This window comes from Scardinius erythrophthalmus, assembly GCF_964197995.2.
Source record: "Scardinius erythrophthalmus genome assembly, chromosome: 25".
Taxonomy (NCBI): domain Eukaryota; kingdom Metazoa; phylum Chordata; class Actinopteri; order Cypriniformes; family Leuciscidae; genus Scardinius; species Scardinius erythrophthalmus.
In genome coordinates this window covers 17906114-17932464 of record NC_138245.1, presented here as the reverse complement: position 1 = coordinate 17932464, position 26351 = coordinate 17906114, and the positions used below count along the sequence as shown (strand labels likewise).

The window sequence follows — 26351 nt, the reverse complement described above, 5'->3', positions numbered from 1 at the left end:
AGGGATACTTCATTATAGACTCATTCATCATCATAGGGACTGTAGCTGCACCTTCTTTATTTCGTCGATCGTTTTATATTCCTCTTTTTCTTCCCTAAACCTGCTGACTCCTGTTCTCCATCTTAATCTTTTCTAACTGCATCCATGTGTCATCTTTTTTCCTGTCTCTCGTTTCTTGCGGGTTCTCTTACAAACAGCGTCCCCATACACATATCCACTATTCAGGCTGACTCTGGATCAGTACAGCTAGTTCTAAAGGAGCTCATCTATAGCCTCTTCACCACCTGTTCCCAAAACATCAGAAGATCAGCATTTTATACATTTAGAACAGGCCTCTCTCAGGGCTACACAAACAAATGAACCATATGCATTGTGATTCATTCATCTTAAGAAATACAAAATACTGTATAAGTGCATATACTCTATCATTAAAAGGTTTAGGGTCAGTGATTTTATTTATTTTTTAAAGAAAGACAAGCATGCATTAAAATATTAAATTAATTAATGTTAAAAATGTGTTTAAAACATGTTAATTTTAACATTTTTTAACATTGATAATAATAATGAATGTTTTTGAGCAGCAAATCAGCATATTAGAATGATTTCTGAAGGATCATGTGACACTGAAGACTGGAGTAATGATGCTGAAAATTCAGCTTTGCCATCACAGGAATAAAAAACATTTAAAATATGTTCAAATAGATAACAATTATGGTAAAAAACATTTTAAAATATTACTGTATTTTTTTTTTATCAAATAAATGCAGCCTTGGTGAAAATAGGAGATATATCAGCACAAAAATATTTTTAAAAGAAATCACATGCCCAAAGTTTAAACATTGGAATTGAAGTCCATTTTTTAATTCATATTTTGAAATAATTATTGAAAGAAAATTGTCTTGATTCAGCTTGACTCTGAGTAATAATTATAATTATATTATATTATATTAAAGAAAAGAGGACCATTAAACACACTGTCTATCTGGTGTTTTAATACACATTATTAATATTCATATTAATCATATTAGGGTTATTTCATCATAAAAATGCTCGCTACATATATTTACATACAGCATATTTCTGAGTCATCATTGTGCCTTTATACTGACTGAGTCACAGCCTTTCTGATCAAGTATTCTGAGACAAATGAATCTTTTCAAATTCTCACACACACTGACTCATGACTCACCACATTCAATTCATTGTCATCAATAACACAAAGATCCTCTTGGCTCCATGTTAGTCAGCGACCTTTTCGTTTTTAAGAAAAATCATTGCAACTATTAAACACAATATTCAGACCACGAGTTTGCCCTCGTTAAAGCCTAAGTTAGTCATCTAGGCCTGTCTTTTCCACTCAGCCTCTCAGTCTCAATAGTATCACATTTGCCAGCGGCTATGAACTTTACCATCCCAAATGCTGCAGACACACCATTTTCCAACCAAAAGGTTAAAGCTCACAAGTATCCACAAGAAAGAGAAGATTGCAGGTCCGAGAGAGACTGAATTCAGTTATTGTGAATGCAAGCATGTCTGTTCAAGGACAGCATGATAGTTCATGTGCATATATGATAAATTAGCCCTGCATCTGCACGTACACAGCAGATATTAGACATGCCTTTGGGCTTGGCTCACTTTAACTTGACACATGACATATGACACTTGGCATTAACACATGACCTTTGGCTGCCTAGCGTTTGACTTTAGTGGTCATGTCAGTGTCTGGGAGATGATCTATGATCCCAATTAGTGTGTGTCATCAATAATCACAGACGGCTCCATGCTAAGTGATTACAACCGCAATGGTTGCAAAAGCCCTTGGTTTAACCATATAGACTCTGTCTGGAGCAGCCTTCAAAGTTTCCACATGCAGAAACTCTACCAAAGTGTCTGCCAAGACGTGCATGTATTTGTGGGTGTGTGTCAAATGATCTTCATGATGGTTAGCAGTTCATGAACATCTGCACTCTTTCATTGATGCGTTCAGTGTAGTCTGATTCACAAAACAAATTACTCTTATGATTCAGATCTTTTTAATAAATCAAATGAGTTGGTTTGAATCGTTCTAAAGAGTCGCACAATTACTGAATTAGTCAGAGTGTTTGTTCACAACTCATTTTGTCAGGACTCAATCAAGGATATTTTTCTTTTTAATTAAAGTGCCATTTATTACAAGAAAATGTAGATGTATATCATTAAACACACTTTGCCATTTGGGCAACCATTACTAATTTTACAGATTGTAAAGAATCTGTAGAGAAGTAGTTTAACCAAAAATTTTAATTCTACCATTATTTACTTACACTCATGACTTTATTTCTTCTGTGAAACACAAAATAACACATATTTTTTTCTTTTTTGGGTGCACTATGCCTTTAAGTCTTCTTAAGTTTCGAGTTTTGTTGTAATAAATGGTATTTTAATTAAAAATAAAATATTAATGATAAACATTTTAATAAATAATCAATTAAAATTATTTAAGTACAAATAAATTAAATACAGTACCATTCTAAAAATTTGGGATCAGTATGATTTTTACATTTTTAAATAAATTAATGTTTTTTTTTCAGAAAGGATGCATTACATTCCTGAAAATTGTAAATAATTTTATTATATTTATAATGTTACAAAATATTTCTATTTCAAATAAATGCTGTTCTTTTGAACTTTCTATTTTTCAAAGAATCCTGAAAAAAAGTATCACGATTTCCACAAAAATATTAAGCAGAACGACATATACATAATGATAATAATAATAAATGTTTCTGAAGGATCATGTGACATTAAAGGCTTAAAATTCAGCTTTGCCATCACAGGAATAAATTACGTTTTCACATATTAAAATAGAACACAGTCAATTGTAATAATATTTCACAATATTACACTTTTTACTATAGATTTTTTAATCAAATAAATGCAGAGACTTATTTCATAAACAATTCAAATCTTAATGAATACCTTTTGAATAGTAGTGTATATTATCAAAAATGAAAATTATTGAAGAGGTTTATTTCATCCTCAAAAATACTAATAGGATCATATAGAAATCAGAATTGGAACCAGAATAGTCAAATTCCTTACGATTCTCATCCCATAGTCCCAAACAAAACCCCCCTGACATTTTGTCCCTTTTTAAACATCAAGGACTGCGGGCCAATAAGAGACTACAGTAAAAGCACATTAACCCAGTTAATCCTATAACTCAGCTTAGCATGACACCATTTAATTAAGTCAAACAGCTCAGATTCAAGCTCCTAGTTAAACCTAAAAAGAGCTCCTCATGGTTCATGAATCCGCAATGCAGGCGATCAAGCCTTCCCAGAAGCCCTTTCCTTGTTTGGTGACACATGCGGCTCCACTTTGATGACTAATTGCTTGAAAGAAGAAAAAAAAAGTGTACTTGGACTCGTCTGTGCTCAGACTGGTTCTAATGGAAATATAATCGCATACATGGTCTGTCCTAAGATCCACCGTTGTGAAATTTAAGAAGGAAGATTACAGCTCCATGTCAACCAGCAGTTCATTTGTTGTGTGCTTGTCTCTGTTTGTATTTTAACTTCAGCAGTTTGGAGAGTTAGAATGTAGAACAAAGATGATCAGTGATCCGGTGACTAAATGATTTGACCAAAAGGGATTAAGGACGGTTGAAAAATCAAAGAATTACGTCCCTTTCATTCTCTTTCTTACTGTCATCGCCTTTCATTATTCTACTTCTTAATCTTAGTGACCCTTCCTCTCCCTCCCCCAGTCCTTCTCTCTGACATTTTCCCTCTATATTTTTCTCACTCCCTCGGACGATGGACAGAAGCACTTGTGTTTGATTGACAGCTCCTCAGAATAGCAGCTCCTGGCCAGGAGGCGTTGGGAAGCAGGCGGTGGGAGTGCTGAGTGGCAGTCTGGTTTGTTTGGCTCCCTGCCTCTGTCTTACAGGATGCATGGGGAAGGGGGGTGTCGCAACATGCCGCAATCTGATATTGTTGACAACTAAACAATGAAAGGCACTGTGATTCAATTTTGTTCTTTTATAAAACTCCTGTCTTGCCCACAGAGGCACGTCACGCTTCACGTCATTGAAAAGAAAAATATGATGAGTCATTTTTTTCATTTTCGAATTTAACTGAAATTAACAAAGACATTTATTCATGCTAAAAAAAAACTAAAAAAATCAAGCAGAACATTATAGTGAATACAGAGAGCTGGAAAAGATAACACGTACTGTAGTAAAAGCACCTAGGTTTTCATGCTTGAATGTTCAAAAACATTATTTTCCGACATATTTTATATTGTTGTAGCACCTCTCTTTAGTTTAGTTTCTGCCTCTATGAAGACCCTCCTTCCGAAAAGTGCAATGCGCTCTGATTGGTCGGCTGGACCAATGTGTCTTGTTTTCTAAAAAAACAAAACTAACAATTGTGCAATAAACATTGTGCTGGGTGTAGCACCTTCCACTCTGCACCACCAGAACAATGCAACATTAAGAACTGATCTTTTAACAATTCTTGATCATTTCAGTCTAAAGTGATTGATTTGTGATGCTGTCAAACAGAAATGAAACAAATAGGCTGTTATTGAAGGATGTGATGTTATTGAAAGTGCAAGCTACACTAGACCTGCAATTCTCCAAATTTCAAGCAATATATAAATTTAAAAGACAAGACGCACATTAAACAGCTTGTTTAATATCAAGGGTCAAAGAGAGGTTGGAAAATGGTCATGAAAAAATTAACTATGGAAAGTGAAAAACAGAATAAAGTAAAAAAAAAAAAAGTGATATGGTCCCTTTAAATGAACCAGACTCATGACCCTTAGTTTAACAATGCTTTAATATAGTGTGTGTTTATATATGTATGGGGTATTAAAGAGGGCCATTATGAACCACTGGTCCATGACTCGAATGCCGTCTGGGTGACGAGCTCAGATCTCCTGGAGCCCTGCATGCTGAGCTTTGATTGGCTGTGACTGTGAGAGCAGGAAATAGAGCGAGCAGCAGGAGAGAGGAAAAATTGTGAGCGTGTGATGTTTAGGAGGCACCCACGCAAAAAAAAAGAAAAAGAAAAAAGAAATCAATGGCCACATTCACAGCCTGCAGTGTGCATAAAGGTATACTAAGAGCTTTATTCTTGTCACCTCTCAACATGCCCTTTCCTATCTTCACATTCACCTCATAATCACTCTTCTCTAAGAACTAGACTTCATTCACTGGCTACTGTCTCTGTGGCACTAGCAGTATAAGTGAACATTGTAGACTGAAGATAAATACAAAGGATGCCAAGGCCAGAGATGGAAAGAGTCAGAGAGAAATAAAGAGACTAAGATAAGTAAGTGCAGGAGACAGCCGATAAATAAGACAGGAATTTTTAAGTGTGATTGTATTAAGGCCTAATGACGTGACTATAATTTTTGTCCATATCTATTAATTTATTTAAATAAAAAAATGTAAAATGTAATTGTAAAATGTAAAAATGTAATTGATACATGGAGTGACTGGAATATACTGAGAATGTTTAATTTCTGAATTAAAATTTATTTAGAAATTTGGGGGGAATTTTAAAGTATTAAAAAAAGTCAGGATGACACAACTGTCCTAATATCATAATGAAGAAAAAACAAAAACAAAAATCCCAAATAATTATATTAAGTAGTTTGGCATAACCATTTATTATAATTTTCTAGATTTATTTTAACTAAATTGATTCAATGATTATTAAAATATTACTTATATATATATATATATTTAAAAAAAAAAGTCTGCCAAATCAAAGTCATATGGTGCAACCGACATGCAGAAAAAAACAAGAAATGTTGTTTAATATTTCAATGATATCATTAAATTAAAACCTTTCTTGAAAATGGTATACGTTTTTCAATACCACTTGAATACAAAAAAGCGCATTTCTAAGATCTTGGTTGCATTTCATTTAGTTGTTTCTTTTTCTTTTTCTTTATAATGCACTCATAGTGAAGTGCCAAGTGACTAGTGCACATGTGACAGGAAAAACCTCTCTGGGCGTGTGCAGGACGTCCTGGGGTGGCACGTTAAATCTGTACCCAATGCAGAGCCCTCACACACAAGCGCCATAAAGACAACAGCATGTCCTCGCGGAATGCATCGTCATGATTTACAGTCCTATCCAGATGCACAACAGAGATAAACTCTCTCAACACTAGACAATAACAAAATATACAGCCTATTTCCTGTCTCAGATTGCAGAATTACAAGCAACAAGGACAGTGACCCTGAACTTTGAGGATCTTGAAATGTAGGCAAAGTTCATAAATATGTATGTAGCGGCATAAATTCCTATACTGTGCAGCTCTGGACTATATGCTGGCCTGCCCCACCACTACTGTAGATCAATAAAACAACAGCAGAGGTTAAAAATAAAGCAAGAGGCATGCCGCACAGCTGTGAGATACTTTAAGATTTGTGTGCTGTCAGTCTGCTTAAATCTCAACAGCTGAGATGACAAGAGGTTGTGGATTTCTTTAGCTCTTTCCTTTTGCACTCGGTCTATTAATCATATGGGTTGCATTTAAGACACATTTTCTTGCAATACAGCCATAAAGCAAAGACATTCTCACCAAAGCAAGATGAAAAGCAACACAAAAACTTGAAAAGAACAGAACTTCAGTGCAAGTATGACAGGTTTGACAAACCAAGGTGTCAGTAAAGCACATGAAACACAAAAAAAAAAAACCACAGTGTGTAAAATGTACTCACCACTTCCTTTTGGCACTAGTTTTCTGAGGAGAGTTTAAAAGTCATACACCTTAATGGAATAATCACTTCTCAATGACAGACCTCAGTCCTTCCTTGACTGGAAAATGTGCAGCACATCTGAGAGCAGAGAGCAGGCGAAATGGGATGTGCAAGTGAAAGACAAATGTTTGGAGCTAATCGTTGTGCCAGAGAGCGTTTTCACTCATTCACTCCACAAGCTGTGGCAGAGCCATTAAAAACAAGAGCTGGTGGAATGGAGGAATAAGCAACGAAGAAAGATAGAGAGAAAGAAGCTAAAATGAATACACGCAGTGCTGAGAGTTGGCAAGTTGCTTCCTCAGACTAAAATTGCCTCCCAGCACCCTCCACACACTAAACTCTCTCCCACCATGAGTCATCAATCTCTCTGCCAATCACAGCTCAGCTGATTAAAATCACCTCTTAGTTGAGAAAAGGGAAAGAATTTGATCAAAATACCAAAAGTGTAATGCATTTTTTGAATCTTACACACAAGCTACTGGAGCTCTCCAATCGGAAACATGCAATGTCAGGTAATATCCCCCAAATTGCTAAAAAAATAAAAATAATAATATGCCTGTATATATTGATATATTGATAATAATCAGAAATGTTTCACAAAACCAGCATATTGATTTTTGAAGGATCATGTGACACTGAAGAATGGCTGCAGAAAAAGCAGCTTTTCAAATAGAAAGATACTTTTTTTTTTACAGTATTATTGTTTTTACTGTATTTTTGATCAAATTTAGCCTAAGAGGAGACTTAAAAAAAAAAAAGATATAACTATATAAAGAACTTACTGAGCTCAATCTTTTGAACATTAATATATTATATTAAGTAACATTAAATCTCATTGAGACCAGTGGCTCACAAAGGACAAATTGACATTCTTGGAAAAGACTTTCCATATAATCCCCATTTTTTGCACCCCATCAACTCTTGCCACAATATATAGGCACATAATATGACCCTATATGCAGATTTCTAGTCCGACATTATCTTTAAATGGTAGAAGCTGGAGTCTATGCCCAAGACTGCATTACTATGCTCCATACTTAGAGCAGTAAAAATTCCACGGCTGCTTGCACGACTCTTTAATGTAATTATATGTTAGCTCGGCACCAGGCAACCTGCTATGAATGCCTCTGTGAATGGAAGCTTTTTATGTGCAATTTAAGTGTGGTTGGTCATATGATGCGCCTCAATAATCGGCTGTTGTCTTCTGACTCACGAATGCACAAATTTGCATTCCGCTTATTACTGGGTGTTTTTCAAAATCAGTTTTTATATTGTATGTGTCTGAATTTCCACCATAGGAGATGCATATAAGGAGAGTGTAATGATACTTGTAAAGGAATTTGTTGAGACAAAATTAAAATAGTGAAGTAAGGGGAAAAGGAGGAGAAGCGAAAGGGAGAAAGTCTTTCCCATGTGAACATGTAACTTGTTCCATCATTAATTGAAGTTATCAATCAATAGGGGTGTCCCAAGAAAGAAGGATTCTGGGGATTTGAGAGAAAAACAGAGAAAGAACTGTTTCCACACTTAATGAATGAAACAGCTTGACCCGCCAGTTAACAAAATGCACTCTATTCTTGTTTAAGTGGGAAAATAATTTGTGACCGACATAGACATCTTTGACTAAGCACAGGGTGCGGAAAACCTCAAAATATATTCTGAAGAGAGGGCAAAGAGAGAGAGAACGAGAGAGCGCCATGCATAAAAAGGTATTAAGAAATGCGGAATGAAATCTGAGAGCAGGAAGGAAAAGCCATCATCGACAGGACCTTTTTGGACGTCGGAGGGGTACAGGATAGTTAGACACTCATGTATCAACATCATTCTTTCTCTTAAATCAATACACTCACTCTCATTTAAGACAGAAACGGGGAAAAAATGGGGGAAGGAAATAGAATATGGTATGAAAATGGCTCCATCACATGTTAAAGTCATTTCTTTTTCTGAGGTTTTGTGTGAATGGACTCCAACATCATGTGCATATGATACAACCTCATCCCGAGGGAACACGTGAACGCCGTGTCTCCTGAAAAAGTTTGATGGGTACAAAGCAGCATTGACTGAAATAAATAAAATATTTAAAAAACTTAGATTTTTGGTTTACTATACTAAAAAATAAACCAAATAAACTAAAACTAAAAACTGAAACCTAATAAAAATGTAAAAATGACACAAAATTACAAAACCTTTAATTTAAATTTAAATTAAAACAGAAATATAAAAATAAAATCTAATACAAAATATGAATAAAAAGCATCAATGGAAACATCAAAAACAAATATCAAAGGAAGTGAATCAGTACATCAATAATATTGAATCAACACTGTTACAAAGTCATAGTAATAACAGTGTAATGGAGCTAGAAAAATAGGCAATTTATTAATTTAGGCACCACTTGATGATTTAGGCACCACAGATGATTTTATGGAGAAAGTGCTTCTAACTCTTTTATTCTTGCTTAAAAACTGTTAAAACTAGCTTCAGGTGTTTTTTTTTTTTTTTTTAAATTGGGTTTTAGAGGGTCAATAGGCCGTGAAACCATTTGCCAGTCAACTAAACCAGTTAAATGCCAATATGACCAGGCTTAGGCTGACTTAACTCAGGCAAGAATACCATTTTAAATTTCTTTCTTTCTTTTGCTCTGTATTTTTCTTTACATCTCTTGAGAAGTGATGAGCAATAGCTGGTCTCAGCACAGACTGGTGTGGGAGGAACATCTTTCAATGCTGGATTTGGTTTCATTTTAAAGGCCTTTACCAGAGCTTGCTCTTACAGAAAGAAAATGAACAGATGAAGAAAAAAACATACACAAACACTCAAATTCAATGATAAAAACAGATGATGATGATGATGGTGGTGGTGGTGACAACAACAACATCTATAATGATTATGATGTTGATAAAAATGCACCTGAGATACAATGACTTGCTTTGAATATATATTCTCCTCATTGTAAAAGCTAAAAGCAGCTCACTCCCTGCCAAACACACATGCAGTGTTCTGGAGCGCTCATTCAGTCTATACAGCTGTCTCAGCATTGCCTCCATCACTGTCTCACCACATCACTTTAATCCAGTTCTCTATCCTCAATACCTCAGTTTATCAAATTCAAGCTCGACTCCAAATCTACCAACTCAATGAATTCCCCACTAACACAATAAACTGTGAATGGCCTCCATTTTGAGATTACTGAAAGTGGCTCATGGTAATTGTTCACTGCTGCAGACTAAACTAGCCCTTTAAAATGCAACTAGTGTATATGTTGGCATTTATCTGTGCATATTATCATATATATTGTTTTAAGTTAATGTGCCCTTGTATTTAAAATTAATTAAATCATACACATTAAAAAAAAAAGGTGGTCAGCCACCACCAGCGTTTTTGATCATTTTCACAAAAATTTCATGGCCCCCAGAATATTTAGTTGTATAGATATCTGAACATGCAATATATCCAAAGAAAGGACAGAGTCTCTGCTTAAATAAAACCCAAAAAGTTTTATTCTAGCTTCATGCATTCTTTTTTTATCAACAACACTTATCATCATAAAAAAGCAATATTTCAAACAAAGAGCTGAGAAAATCAACAATTATTATTTTTTTTTTACAAAGACTATGTATAACCAATGACTTTTATCGCTTGTTTCTACTCCTTTTTTGCCTGTGTTTTAATCAGGAGATTCTGTACTCTTTCAGAAGTTGCATAATAGCTCTCCCCCTCAGTGAAAACACGGAAAGCCGGAAAATTCTTTCAATGACGGGGAAAGAGTTAAAAACATTAACGTCTCCTCCCCATCACAACGGCATCTCATCTCTGAGGACATGTGCACTGACACAAAGGCGGGAAAATAATCATTCTCCTCCAGGAACCTGTCATTCACATGAGATCGCAGCAATGCACAAACCACAACGATACAACAATCCAATCAATTCCCAGATGGACAAAATCAAATCCCGTCCTACATTTTTACTCGTTTGAGAAGCCTTTTAGACTCTGATACACGCTGCCTACCCCTCTAGACAACTTTGTTTGGGTACACTATTTTGTGCCTAAGTAGAAATTATAGTATAATCACTTTTGCAGTGCATTAACCCTTTACCATGAAAATATGTTTTTATGTAATATGTCAGCTAAAACATGATAAAAATGGATAGGGATACGATTCTGTGGAGGAAAAAGATCTTGCATCTAACATTTTTAAAGACAGCTCGATCATGCAGGTTTGCACTGCACAACATCAGGAAGATCAAGCCTTTCCTAACTGAGCATGCAACACAACTTCTTGTCCAGGCCCTGGTCATTTCTAGGCTTGACTACTGCAATGCTCTTCTGGCTGGACTTCCATCATGTGCAACTAAACCTCTACAAATGATTCAGAATGCTTCAGCTCGTCTTGTCTTCAACGAGCCCAAGAGGGCCCACGTCACTCCTCTGTTCATCTCTCTGCACTGGCTACCTCTTGCTGCTCGCATCAAGTTCAAGACATTGACGCTTGCGCTTGCTTGCAGATCTATCACAGGCTCAGCTCCCTCCTACTTTCACTCACTCCTACGAGTCTACATCCCTACCAGAAGCCTACGATCGGTCAAAGAGCGACGTCTCGTGGTTCCATCACAGAAAGCCACAAAATCACTTTCCAGAACATTCTCATTCACAGTTCCATGCTGGTGGAACGCTCTCCCCACCCTCATCCAGAATGCAGAATCCCTGACAACATTCAAAAGACAGCTGAAAACCCATCTCTTCCGTGAGCACTTAACCACTTAAAAAAAAAAAAAACCTTCCCTTTCCCTTTAAAACCTCACTTATCGGGCTTATGCTACTCTGAATAATGCCTGAACTTCGTATCTCGAGCACTTCTTGCGTTGTTTTTGCCTCTTCATGATCGCTTAATTTAGTCCTAATTTGTAAGTTGCTTTTGATAAAAGCGTCTGCTAAATGACTAAATGTAAATGTAATGTAAATGTAAATTAATTCATGCTAGAATTTCAATAAACCTTTTTAAAATTTGCAGAATGAAATTCTAAAAGGCAACACAACTTTCTGTTCTAACTTCCATTGGCATTAATTACTTTATTTGTATTACATTTTCCATTCTCCATGACATCATTATAACCTCCAAGTACTCTAAATAGAGCAACAAATGCCGGGGCAGCCTTCCAGTGTGTTTAACATACCCATCACAGAAGGTCCCAAAAGGCACATCAGAAGACACAAACACTGACAGGGTTTATTTGGGTATCTACTTCAGCTGCCAATCAAATGAACTGAGCAGAACATTTAGCCACTGAAGAACCGATGTGTGTATTAGTGTCACCAGTCAGCCTGGAGCGACAGATGTACTGGAGAAGATGGGAGCAGACTTAAGGTTTTGATTAGACAGGAACAGACAATGAAAAACAGTTAGAGGTCACGACCTTTATATTTCCAGTCTCTAAAATGGAGAGATTGACAGTTTCTTCTCCCCTCACAATGTTTCCCTCTCCATTTTATTGTCTATGGTTCTCTCACACAAGACTGCACATATAAAATAAAGTTTCCAAGAGCACGCTCTGCTTAAAACCACCAGGAGAGATATCGGACAAAGGTCAGTGGAGATGTGACTCAAGACCTCTCCCGGAAAGCACAGCATCAGCATATTCAGAGAACTGACAGTATTCAGCATTGAAGAATGTTCTAAATGATAACAGACTCTTTGTGAAATACAGACAAATCTCAGATGTTTAGATCCCAAAAGACATGACCATTTTTGGACCTTTCTGATTTTGTAATGCATTCTGGGAACGGTTGACGCTTTTCCACTTGAATTCTTTGTGGTGCTAATGGCATTATACACCGCTAAGAATAGCTCATATGTACAGAAACCTCCTCAAATGATTTATTTTTATGATGTGGGTTTAGAGAGGCTTTTAACTAACAAATAAACAAAACAAATAAACTCAAATCCAATCAGAACCACCAAATGTTTGATGCTAAGATATAAATACAGAACCAAGGATGATGGTTGGTTGATGGATGGAAATTGTGCCAAACAAGCTTTCTTGGGCTTTTCTACTTGGTTTTAAAAGGATTCTGTGGTTAGTAGGTGTAAACACAAAGAGCTTGTTTATCTTATCAGCATTGCCATTTGTAGAACAGCCGAACAATAGTCTATTAAACCATCTCCAATGATACAAAACAGGTTTCCTGCTGTAATTAAAGACCTATTGCCTTGAAAGCGACCCAGACAATAGACCAGTCAAGTAATCCTGACCACAGAATTGAGTAGGTGTGGTAAATTCCTTACAGAATCTTTTGTTGCTGCCCTGTTACGGACCTCTTGAATGTGACATACGATGCTCACACACACTCACTAAACAGTATCCAATCAGGGTTACCTCATCCTGTGATGCAGTGACAAAATCAATCAGCAAATATTCCCTCTATTGACAAGCAGCAGGAGAGGCCATGGTCTGTTGGTCGACACTTTACGGTGCACACACAGGGACGCACACATATCATTGATCTTTACTGACCAAACACTGCACAAACAGCCCATTCTCCCTTTGGGAAGACATGGGCTGGCTTGATGAATATTTCATTTTGGTGAAATTGCATCATATGCATTAAACAGTAACATAAAAGGAGAAAGGGGCTATTTGGGAAATAATCTGGTACGATCGAATCTCTTATGGGTGGAATGAATGAATTTATGATGAGCCTCAGGTTTGCACTCTTTAGTCAGGATTCTTTAAGAATAGCTCATTGAAACAGAAAAATTCTGTCATAATTTAATCAACCCCCATGTGACATTCTTTTAACCGTGAAATGCAAAAGAGTTTCCATCCATACAATGAAAATGATTTGTGACTATGGCGGTCAAGCAAGATTTTTAGTAAACAACAACATAAATTTCAGTCTGTTCCGTACTCAATGCATTCAGAAGACTTGGAATACAGTGAACAAGTTATATGGTCCACTTTTATGATGCTTTGTTGTACTTTTTTTGCCCTTTTAGGCCTTAACAGCTCCTGGTCCCAATCCACCACTGTGTGTATAGAAAACATCCTTCACAACACCTCCTTTTATGTTCTGTAGAATAAATAAAGTCATTCAGGTACCGAACTGTTATTTTTGGGTGGACTATTCCTTTAGGTATACATGCAAAGCCAAAATATAACATAAGTGATTTCAGAACAGAGCTACTGTGAGAGTAAAAGTGGGGTAAAACACAAGAGGATACAGAAAACAAGGACGAGAGATGGACTTTTATAGAGTTCAACAGCCATGTGGAAATAAGCAATCCACTTACTGAGAGTGAAGTGTAAAGTTCACAGCGCTTGTGTCAGCCCATCTGCCAGTTACGCATCAGAGAGTTTTATCCGAGACGAGAGCAGAGACCGCCTTCTTTGTGCCTGCTCGGCCTTTCTTGCTCTTGTTATCTTTTGCTTTCATTCTTTCACTTTTCTTATATCTCTCTTTCTGGCTTAACCTCTCTTGTTTACAATTTCTCTTTCCCCTATATCCCCTATTCCCCTAAATCAGGATTGTGCACCATTCAGAACTCAATTGGGAGTAGCAAACAGGGTGTGTAAAATATTATTGTGTAAAATATATTAATAATCAGTCATCTATATAAATTTGTATAACTTAATATAATACAATATAGGTGTGTGTGTGTGTGTGTGTGTGTGTGTGTGTGTGTGTGTGTGTGTTTTCCCAGAATGCTCTAATTTTAACGCAAAGTCTTTGAGACGGAGCCAAACAACAAGTAGTAGCAGACAAGTAGTAGTTACTACTACAAAATCCTATTCGTGTCCAATTTGTTGTTTTGGACTAAAGAAATTCCCTTTTTGTTTAGTTTCTTTGATATGAACAATTGCAATTCCTCTACCTATCATTCCAATTCAACATCCTGTGGAGCATGTGGCCAACTAAATTACAACTCATGAATTGAAAGGGAGTCAGTTATTAATTTCTGAATTTTGCACAAGCATGAATAAAATACAGGAGACGTATAACCGGCTGCCACAAGGGACCCACTGAAATGCAATTTCACATAAACAGATGTCATATATTAGAGAGAGTGAGTGAGTGTGAGAGAGAAACAGAGGGACAGGAGGGAATTAAAGAGCAAAGAAGCTTGCAATAAGAGCCAACTGGTCTTCCGTCTGTCCTGAGAACAAAGAATCATCCGCAGCCTGTTCTGGAAGACAGACAGACTCTTCTTCTTTCTTTTGTTGTCTTTTATTTTTTGAAGTGTGGAATCCATCCCGCTCTCCCCCAGGCTGCATGTGTTGGGTGTGCATGTGTGTCTCTGTATCAGAAAGCTTGGGAATGATTTAATCATAAGGAGGCAGCAGGAAGAGCCAGAGAGACGGAGGAACGCTGAAACGCGAGCCCCTTCAGAAGTCTCCCCTCAAACAATGACCGACACGCAGCTCCTCCTTCTCTCTATCTTCCCTTTTACTGATGAGAAACAATGAAGAAGGCAATTTGCCGTGAATGCAATCATTTCAGCATTGAAAGGCTATTAAAATGGGCTCCTTCACTTCTGAGTAATTTATAGAAATGGGCGCACAATGCCAGCCTGTCAAACACAGTGCTATTATTGGCTTCAAACGGGGCACTTGTGCTGATTTCAAAGTGAAACATGTTATTATTTAAAATTATCGAAGAATAAAAATTTCTCAGCATTTCTCTCATAGGATGTTTCTGTTCACTTGGGCTACACTATGGCAATAGTGGCATTTTGTATATGTTTGAGGTCTCAGAAACCCCAATGCTGTATGTATAAAAATTAGGGGTGCAGTGATAATAAATTCAACATTCCAATAATTATTATCATGTTATGGCTGATATTAAAATTCTATAAATTTGTTTAAATAAAAAAAATAATAATAATAAACTCAATTCATTTTAAATGCTTGAAAAATGAATTTTACAGTATGAACACATTGATGTGAATTTTTATTGGCTATACTATACATTTAATAGTTTAATTAAATTATTAGTGTTTTTTTTTGTTTTGTTTTAAATAGGGGAAATGAGCATGCATAATTAAATATTTAATATTAGCTGATTTATATAAATCTAACATCAACTGATACCAATAAATTATTGGCTGATAACCAATAATGTACCAATGCACCGTGAATGTAAAGAAAAAGGAAAATTTGAAATTAACCTTCGTTTTCCATTTTAGTTAATACTTTTCACTGATTTTTAAACAAAGCCAGATATTAATTGAATATTTACTCTGAATGTTAATGAAAATATTGTTTCGGTTTGGGGCCTATCTGATCCCTAGCTAAAATGGATATTTGCATGTTTTATATATTTCTTTCATGGAGGACACAGAATGAATATATTTAGAAATTTTGTTTGCAATATACAGAAATGTCAACCAGGTGGAATTTAAACAGAACTGCCTTCTTTACTTTCCTTTACCCCATCTTTTCTCCTCTTCAAGCCCATTCTATCTGAAATGAATATCTGTACAGTTGAACGTGGGATGCATTTATATGCCTACATAAATAGACAATGTGAGTTAGATTGACAATGTGATGATACTTCATTTCATCAATTCCCTCTCTCCAGCCCCCTTATCTTTAGATTAACACCTCTCTAGCTCTCAATTTTTTCAAAGATGAGCCACTGATTCCCAAGTGGCTACAACAATGACAGCTTCAAAAGAGAAAGAAAATTCTCATTACAAACAATCAGCCACAGTCAATGTTCAGGCCACGTGAAGGTCAAATCAGATCTTTTCATGATATTCAGAGATCAGAATATGAGTGCAGTAACTAAAAAACATGTTTCACTATCCGGGAGACATAGGTCATGTCTATTGCTCTAGTTAAAAGATTAACTCTTATTGTAACTCTAAACCTAAAAGCTTAATCAAACCATATGCGATGTAGACATAATAAGACCGGTCAAGTAAAAGATAAAAGATACCGAATGAGATTACAGGGACTTTCCCGTCTGTACTCCCTCAAAGAGACAAGATAATTTGAAAGCACAGAAAATAAACACTTAACATGAATTTGTCCTGAATCACTCAGTGTACAAATGTGTGAAACAGATGTGCACGCAGAGACTGTGGGAGACATTTCATCCCATATAATCATTATCAGCCGAGTGTGAGCTTGCTCATTTCCAAGCAGGTTTCAAGGCGCGAGATGTCAGATTGATATTTATGAAGAATACGCAGATAATTTGAACCTTGCAAAGGTCAGAGAGCCATTTCAAATTAGCTCAAGGGGAACATCTGTGTATAAATGCAGTGAGGGTGAATATGTTAACTGATGCTTGTTTCTGGCATGAATCACACTGGCAATGAGATTTTACACTTTTTTTTTCGTCTCTTCACTTGTCCACAAAACTATCTGTGTATCTAATGTCAACAATCCATCATCAATCTAAAAGCTTTTGGCTGGTTCACTTCACACAAATATTCATTGCACTGGATGGGAGCTCATTAAAGAGTGGTAAAACTCGATTCGGTTTTGCACTACAAAGGCTCAAATCATGCGGATGCAAATAAATGCAAGAGCGAGATTAAAAGAGAGAAGTTACTTCAAAGTAAGTCTGCATGTATGTATGTATATGTGTGTGTGTTTGTGCTTGAATAATCATTCCCTCTGGTGCTTGAGCAACAGGTTATCCCAAAATCCTCTCCCCAGGCTCTTGGCCTCATTGCCAGCAATTACACTGCTAATTTACACCACTTGGAACACGGAGTGGCGCACACACACATGCAATGTAGGGGAGACAATTGAAATATGTTTTACATTTTCCTTCATAACTCACAAGCAACTACAATATCTAACTGCCATCTCTTGGTGCAAGAAACATAAATGTGAGTCAGTATGTGCATGTATACCAATGAAAGCATTAAAATATGTTACATTCGTTGGTGGCACGATATTAACCCACAATATGCCCGAAACTCGCCTTCAAGTAATAATACCAATACTTTAATATTTTCTATTTCTATACTTATTAATGTAATATTTACATGTATATACTTAATATAATACTGAATGCACCCTTATATGACAGTAGATACTTTTTTTCCTCTTAAAAATCAAATAAGCAAGCTCAGTTGGTATGGGAAAAAGTAATGCAAAAGTAATCCATAAAAAGTAACTAAGTAATGTAATTTGTAACTTTTTGGGGAGTAACGCAATATTGTAATGTATTACTTTTAAAAGTAACTTTCCCTCCCACTAGTGCCTACCAGCAACTAGCCTAGAAATCAAATAAATATCATTTAGAAATACAGGGGGACAAATATGAGAAAAATACTGGAAAAAGCTTAACCTTTACTGAACTTCACTGAAGTCTTTACTGAACTGAATAAGAGTTGTCTCTTGTTTGTTTGCAAAGTAATTTTGGATGTTACAAGTGTTCCCAGGACTCACTCAATATGCCATATCAGTCAAAAAATATTTTATGCACAAAGTCACAAACACATTTTTCTTTATACTCTGAGATAACAAACTAAAGTTAAATCTGAAAAATATACAAGAGCACCAACCTTTAAAAATGACTGAAAAAAAGTTTACGCACATGACCAAAACTGTTTGCTTTCCTTATGCGTTGATGTCACAAAGTTCAAGTTAAACTGGAGAAATGTACAGACCATCAACTTTTAAAAATGATTCAACATGATATACAAACCCCTTGTGCTCTCAACTGGGTGGGCAAATTTGCTCCACTTCAAAGAGAGCCTCAGAAGAGCAAAAGAATAAGTTGGTCTAATAAGATGTGACTTTTAATAAAGTAAAAACAATCTGCTTGGTGTGAAGCTCAGAGCCTGGGACTATAACTATCTGCTTAAAACCCACAGACCTAACATTTACATCACTCCCTTGTATAACAGGCTTAAATCGAATGTCTCGGCTTAAATGTAGAACAAGTCTACAGAGGGAGCGAAAAACAGACAGGCAATTGGTAGCAGAAAGAGGGAACACGCAAACTCATAATAATTTATCTAAGAGTCATTACATCAACTGCATACATACATGTCATTCCCAGAAAAAACAGTTTTCATTGGTGGTTCTGCGCAAAGGAATAAGGCTTCAACAGAGGTGAAGAATATATGTACCTCTCACAGGAGCACATTTTCTGGCATGTACTACCGTACCATATGGTAGATGTGTCAAGTCCAACACAAATCACAAAATGTTTCAGTATCCACTGCCAAGCTCTCGGATACTCCTCGTTTCGGGGATTTGAACTATGCTTATAATTAAGAAAGGAGACCTCCAGGCCTGTTGGGACTGCGCTCAATGACCTAATTTGATTTGAAACATTAGCCGGACTGGTTTTCAATTCATTATTATTTCTATGCAAATTTGAACACCGGGGAAGACAGCCAAGAAAAAGTGAGCTTGGCTTCCAGGCTCCTGCATTGTGTTCAAGAAGGAGCCTGTCAAAAGTCTTTTATGGTTAAGGGGAGAAAAGGAGTGAGGGGTCCTTAAGAGAAATGGACAGAGAGAGAAAAAGGGAGTGAGAAAATAAAAAGAATAAGCCACATTTTTCTTTAGAGTTCATTAAATGACCAGAGGAATGGATTAACCTCACATTTTACATGTAAAATAACGGTGAAACTGCCATTACAGACATTTATCAGAGGAAGAAACCAGATTTTAGTGATTCAACTTTATTAACAAGATCCAAACAACAACAAAAAAAGTATAAACTAGTGCTCACATAGAAGTTTACGAAATTAACTAAATCAGATTTATAATATAGGCCCAATATGGCTTCAATTAATGATACGCCAATCAATTAATTAATCAAATTATTTATAATTATATTTGTTGAGAAAAGCCCCACATATTTTTTAATAATTAGTTGACATTAAAAAAAAATGTGTTATTTTAAATTAAATACATAATTTTAATTTATTTTTATACATTTTTCCAATTGTTGTAAAGTTTTTGGTAAGATTTTTTCTTGGAAGAAATGAGTATTTTTTTATTCAGTAAAGACGCATTAAACTATAAATACATTTCCAATGTTACAAAAGATTTCTATTCTATTCTTAAATAAATGCTGTTCTTTTGAACGTTTTATTCATAAAAGAATCTTGAAAAAGTATCCACAAAAATATTAAGCAACACAACTGTTTTCAATATTGATAATAATAAGAAAGGTTTCTTGAGCATCAGATCGGCATATTAGAATGAGTAATGCTGAAAATTCAGTTTTGCTGTCACAGCAATAAATTACATTTTAAAATATATTAAAATACAAAGCAGTTATTTTAAATAGTAATAATATTTCACCATACTACTTTTTTTTACAGTTTTGATCAAATAAAAGCAGCCTTGGTAAGCATAAGAGACTTTCAAACACATTAAATTAACATTTCTATGGAACATTTTACTTTCATATATTCTTATAAATCACTTTCTCTTGCAGATTTAAGATGCCAGACATGACTCAAGTCATGTGCTTGAATAGAGAGCAGAGGGATCTGATTAAATAAAGCAAATCAAGTATTCAAGGGGAAAACTGATTGCAAAGAGGTAGAGCAATCAGCAGTGGTCATGGCAGCTTAATACGTGTTCGGCTCGACCTTTGCTGGTGGTTTGGGTTATTTTTGCAACTATAATAAATCAGTTACATAAAATAAAACAGAATTTTATAGCCTCTGATGAGTCATCAGAGCCAAACTAATTCTAACTAAAAAATATGAAGGTAAAAGAGTAGCAAAACTCGAGAGCACGTAGATGTGAATTTGAGAACTTGTACAATAAATATTCGTAATTGTACGTGAACATTTACACTCACAGCTCCAATGTGAAAACCTGTAAAATAAAAATCTGAGGTTGAATGTTGAAATGTGCACTCGCAGACAATAGTCACAAACCTGTATTCTGAATTTGAAGCTGCAGAAGAGTAGACACAAATGTGTAAAATGGCATTCACAGAAATACAATGACAGACACAAACTTGTAATATATATTTGCATTTAATCTTATATTCACATTCGCAGTGCAACCTCAATTAGGCACTTGCAACTTTTCAAATCTGTCACTGCAATTTCTAACTTCGCGCCTAGACTTTTGCTAGTCTTTTCGTGATATGTTAGGTGCAAAACTAACTTGTGCACTTGAAACTCAGTGGCGGCGAGAGAGAAAGAGGGGCGGGAGAGGGGGTGTTCAAAGAAGCTGTTTTATTGGTTAGCGCCTAGCCAATGAAATGGGACTTCTATTGTACGTGATGATGTCACGAAACCCGTGTCCTTCTCAAATTCACGTCTACGTGCTCTTGAGTTTTGCTACTCTTTTACCTTCATAAAAAAATAGTGTCATGTTAGCTAGTAAATAAGTAAACTGAAAAAGCACTTGGATGAGGTAATTATTGAAAAAGGATGAAAATGTATTGATCCCAGAACATAAATGGAATGGAATTAATTGCTATGGACATTAATTATTGAAGTGTTTCAAAGTCTCTAACCTGATTAACCTGAAACATGACACTTAGCTGGGATTTGCTAATGACACAATGCCCTGCACATGAGAATGAGACAGTGCTGCTAATATGTGTGTGTTTCTACTAGTCTGCTCGCCACACAGGAGTAGGCCAAACAACAGATGGTCATTAAGGATTAAACTGAACTATGTAAATGTTGAGTCAAGCAGTCAAGCAAAGCGCTCAAGATCAAAGAGCTTATAACGCACTCACTATCTCACAAACGTGTCATGGTGACTGACCATTGATTTCTATTATTTGTATACTATATTTTCTATTACTCTAGTCTTCAGTGTCACATGATCATTCAGAAATCATTGATTTTACATATTAAAATTCTGATTGGTGCAAGATACATTTCTTATAATTTTTAATGTTGAAAACAGTTGTGCTGCTTAATATTTTTTTTGTGGAAACTGTGATACGTTTGTTTTGTGATACTCCACAAACATTGCTCATCAAACAGGAGTATAATCCCACATTATGTCCTTAATGATGATAAAATCAGTCTCCTATGCAGATTATTTCATTTTATTCTTTTATTAGCAACACTTTATGGAGATTATACAAATACACTACTCAGCATCATTTGCGGGACATCAATAATGAGCAGGTCTTTGAAGATCCACGAGGATGACTGCGTTTCGGTTTCCAAAAATAGCTGAACATTTTGCTGTCAGAGATGAAGTAAGATCTAAAGGATTTCAAACTCCTCTAGTCCTATCAAAGCCTGATGTCGAAGTCTCCTTAATGCACAAACACTGACACATACACACAGCTTTGATCAGTCAAGAACAGAAGCACAATCTCTCTGACAATGAGAGATTATTTCAAAACATAATCGTAGCGGTTTTTCACATTTGCAAACATTTAGCTGAGACAAACTGTGAATTATAAGTACCGTTACAAAGGTGTCATTCACATTTCAAAGAATAGCATCAATAGAACATCACAATGTTCTTATGGAGTGCCGGATCGTCTCTTGTTGAAACTTCATGACTATGAATGTTTCACTGGCACGTGCTATAGAGAGAATTATGCATATTATTTTTGATGACACAATGGACAGGAGACAAAGCCGGAGGTCTCAGCTCTCACTTCACTAGTAAAAGCCGCTGGAAAATACATTATAACAGTCTATTTCCTCTTTACAAATGGAGCATTATTAATATATTTCATAAAACCTCCCCAAAGATAGTTTTACCATATGGAATGTCCCTTACTGGATCACAAGTGCTCTATAAAGACTAACCCCAGTGGATCCAGGCCTCTCCGAATGTGTGCGTGTCCTCATGGCAGCCTATTGTATTTGCGCAGCAAGGCCCGTCGGCTCTACAGTCAATTGTCTGCTGTCATTAATCAAGTCAGACAGTGCATTGCCTTCAGCTAATATATGCACAATATCCCAGTGGCTAACACAGTCACTGCATTACAATGACCTAGACTTATAGGAGAATCTACAAAAACTCTGCAAGTGAAAATTCCCCCTTGATTCATGTCTAATTCGCATACTTTTAACCTTAATCTGAACCTCACGTACTATGTTAGGATTTGACTGCAGAAAGGTCCCTTGTTATTTTAACTAGACAGTAGAATCTTACTATCTAACCAATCTCACTACTTCAACCGTGCAGTTCAAGATAACTTTGAAGAGCACCCTTTAGGCGTTCACTTTTGGAAGAATTGAAAAAATTGCTGAATCTTAAAAAAAAGAAAAAAGGTCTACATTATTTTTCTCTCCATTTTAAATACTAAAAAACTTGCACCTCTGATAACAGGATAAGCTTTATGAGGCTAGTATACGAGATTCTAAGGATTCATTTAGGATTTTACTGATCCACAACACATGTTGATATGGTTTAATGCACTATTGAAGTGTTAACTTTCAGTACATGCACACAACATCAAATATTCTACTTGCTGTGTATATTCATTATTCATACTAAAGGTGCACAGCTTGCAAGTGTGCTAACATTTACAATTCAAACAAGGTATTGGGAGGGACTGTTGTCAAGGTGAAGTTGCCATCTATGGCAACCTAACAGCAAGAGGCAGAGAGAGAGAAATAAAAAGGGACAGAGTAAGAGAGACTGATTCAAAAAATAGATGAAAGAACATAAAAGGCAAAGGCAAAAAAAAAAAGACAGCAGCATAATTTGGTGTCGTATTATATATTTGGAAATTAATTTATAAATAATAGAATGAATGAATTGACATAATAATAATTTGAATAATTTTGAAACTGCAGAAGTCATTAAAAGTTGCCTTTTCAGTAAAATTTGGGGAAACCACTTGAAATATTTAATACATATATATATATATATATATATATATTGCTGTCAAATCGATTAATCATGATTAATCAATTCTAAAATAAACGTTTGTTTATATAATATATATATAGCCATATAAAATATAGCCTGCCATATGTATGCAATGTATGTATGTATGTATGTATGTCTTTATATGTTTACAGAGACATACACAAGCATTACTTTCCATAAAAAATGGAACTGAATAAATATAATATGCCATCATTTCTGACTAAGGTCCTTTCACTCACAGTGAACCAAATTGTTCCCAGACATTCCAGCCAGCAGACTGTGTAACATATGACTAGATAATCAGCATGACAGAAGTTCTGCCTTACACACGTTTGGCACCGATGTCGCACTTTCACACTTCGAGCAAATGTACAGGAGCCCCCCAGTGCACATGCAGACTACACCCAAATCCACCAGCATGGTTACACCCATACACACAAGCACAAACACATGGTGCACATGGTAAGCATTCGCCTCAGGCCAGGAAAGCATGATCACCCAGCATCTGCTGAGTCTACCACTCCACACACACACACACACACACACACACACACACACACACACACACACACACACACACACACACACACACACACACACACACACACGCGAGCTCAAATGCCATCTGATGGAGAAACAAGAGCACATCCTTATCCAGTGCATGTCTTACTCCCCATGGAACCATATTTCAGACCTATTCGTTGTGTAAGAGAGCAGAGGAAAGACAAATGCACACAGTGTAAAAAGAGGATTAAGTGGCATATGCTCCTTCAAGGGCCAAGTAAAGAAAATAAAAGTACTTCTTCAAAGAAGAGGCAGTTGAGAGGTTCACTCAACATGTTTGAGCATGAGGCTCTCCTTTTGCCAAACGGCTTGATCATAATAATAATGAATGATGGACTTGCTGGAATGCACAAAAAACACACACTCATGTTTACTAAATGAGGTTGCTGTAAATGAGGACATACCATGCTTGTGATGCAAAATATATAGGCACCATATTGGTTATTGGCTGAAAAGATTGCGATTTTGTGTTTTATTTTTCAAATTAATTTAGATACAATAGTGCAAAGTTTTATTGTCTATTTATTGGTTAGCGGCCATAACGACACTAATCGGAGAGAATCTTAATATTGGTAGAAACCACAATAACAGCAAAACAATACACATTTTACAGCTTGATTAATGGAACACATTCATATTAAGAAAAACATATGTAACAATTGATATAAAAAACACATTTCAGTTTTAGTGTTTCGTAGTTACTGCACTTTGCATCTGTAGACCAGTGTATACTTTTATTGCTGTTATATATTAAGATAATTATAATGATGTAAAAATTAACCTAAACCCTAAATCCACCCTTATAAGAAACATTTTAGAATTGTAAATGAGAACGGCACCACACGTCCCAAAAGGGAGGTTTTGTTATGCTTAGCTAACTTCAAGGGACAAATCTGTCCCCAAAGTATAACTAAGATAAACCCACAAACACATACATTTGTTTAATTAGCAATCTAAATGAAGACATAAACCTCATTCAACTTTTTTGTTTTTAAATAAAGCTAATTATAATGACTAACCCTAATCCGAAAAGCAATCTGACCTATAAAGAAATGAAATAAAATCAAATTAATTAATATGTAAAAAGGTGTCTACCTTGCAAACGACTAAAGAGCATCTTTGTAATTAACAGGAAACATACATTTAAATGGATGGATCCAATTCGCATGAAACAACAACCCTTTCCCTTCTGTCAATTAATGTCCATCTGAGTTCAAATTGCATTTAATACCTAGACGTTCTAGAAGATTTCACACACACACACAAACACACACACACACACACACACACACACACACACACACACACACACCTCATTTTTTCAGCTCAAAATGTTGTGCTTTTGCTGAAAACACAATTAACAGTTTTATCAAAAGCAACTGTTTGTCGAATTTGTAATTGTCCCCAAAGGGGTGATTATTATTATTATTATTTTTCAGATTTAAGGACAATTAGGACAATTGTGTCCCCAAAGCAAAAGTAACCCACATACAACACACTTCCAATAAACATAGCGAGGGCTGGACTTAAAACATATTATTAGAGAAACAAATAGCTCTCTGTCCTTATTAGACACAGATGCACTGATGAAATACGAGTTGGTTTAATCTGCTCCATAAAAAGAATGCAGTGATAAAAACTATACAGGCTAGCCAGGATGATGTCATCATCACATCCATCTTTTCTTTCTTTTCCCTTTCTTGACTTTCTAAACCGGCTTAGTCTTTCTCCCTAAACAGCTGAGGGTAGTCGTGAATCATTAGGGCTGTGTTTCCTCGGAGCACAGGAGAGAGGAATGCTTTAATAATGTGGGGCTGTGCGTCATATTTGTGAGGCTGTTTCACAGTAACACTTCAAAAGCTTTAAGGAATAGTACATCCAGAAATGACATGTCTGTCATCATTTACTCACCCTCATGATGTTCTGTTCTATATGCTGTTAATTTTCAATGGAACACAAAAGCAAAAGTTTTACATTTAATCTGAGCTGTCCCTTGAAAACTTTCAGTCTCAAATAAAAAAAATTTAAAGCAAAAAAATGTATTTAACGACTTAAGATGCACATTTTGAGACAGTGTATAGCTCTGTCATTATATTTGACTATGTTCTTCAAAAATGTATCAAATGCAGTTTTTCTTCACAGTTCACAGTTGGTCTTTCCCTTGTACAATTAACCCTCTCTTTCCCTGAACAAGTAGTCTCGCTTGGCTTCACTTTCTCAACAGTGAAAAA

The 26351-nt window shown here is 35.9% G+C and overlaps 1 protein-coding gene across 2 annotated transcripts in view; it reads right to left on the bottom strand.

Annotated features, from left to right (window-relative positions):
- The window catches only part of prickle2b (prickle homolog 2b), a 126193-nt gene that overhangs the window by 36516 nt on the left and 63326 nt on the right, over positions 1-26351 (bottom strand). The window contains exon 1 of one of the 2 annotated variants that reach the window (XM_081358329.1): positions 6722-7065. The exons of the other annotated variant lie outside the window; for it this stretch is intronic. The gene's annotated coding sequence lies outside the window, so the exon portion shown is untranslated. Of the gene's footprint in view, positions 1-6721; positions 7066-26351 lie in introns of those variants that run through there. 2 annotated transcript variants of the gene reach the window in all.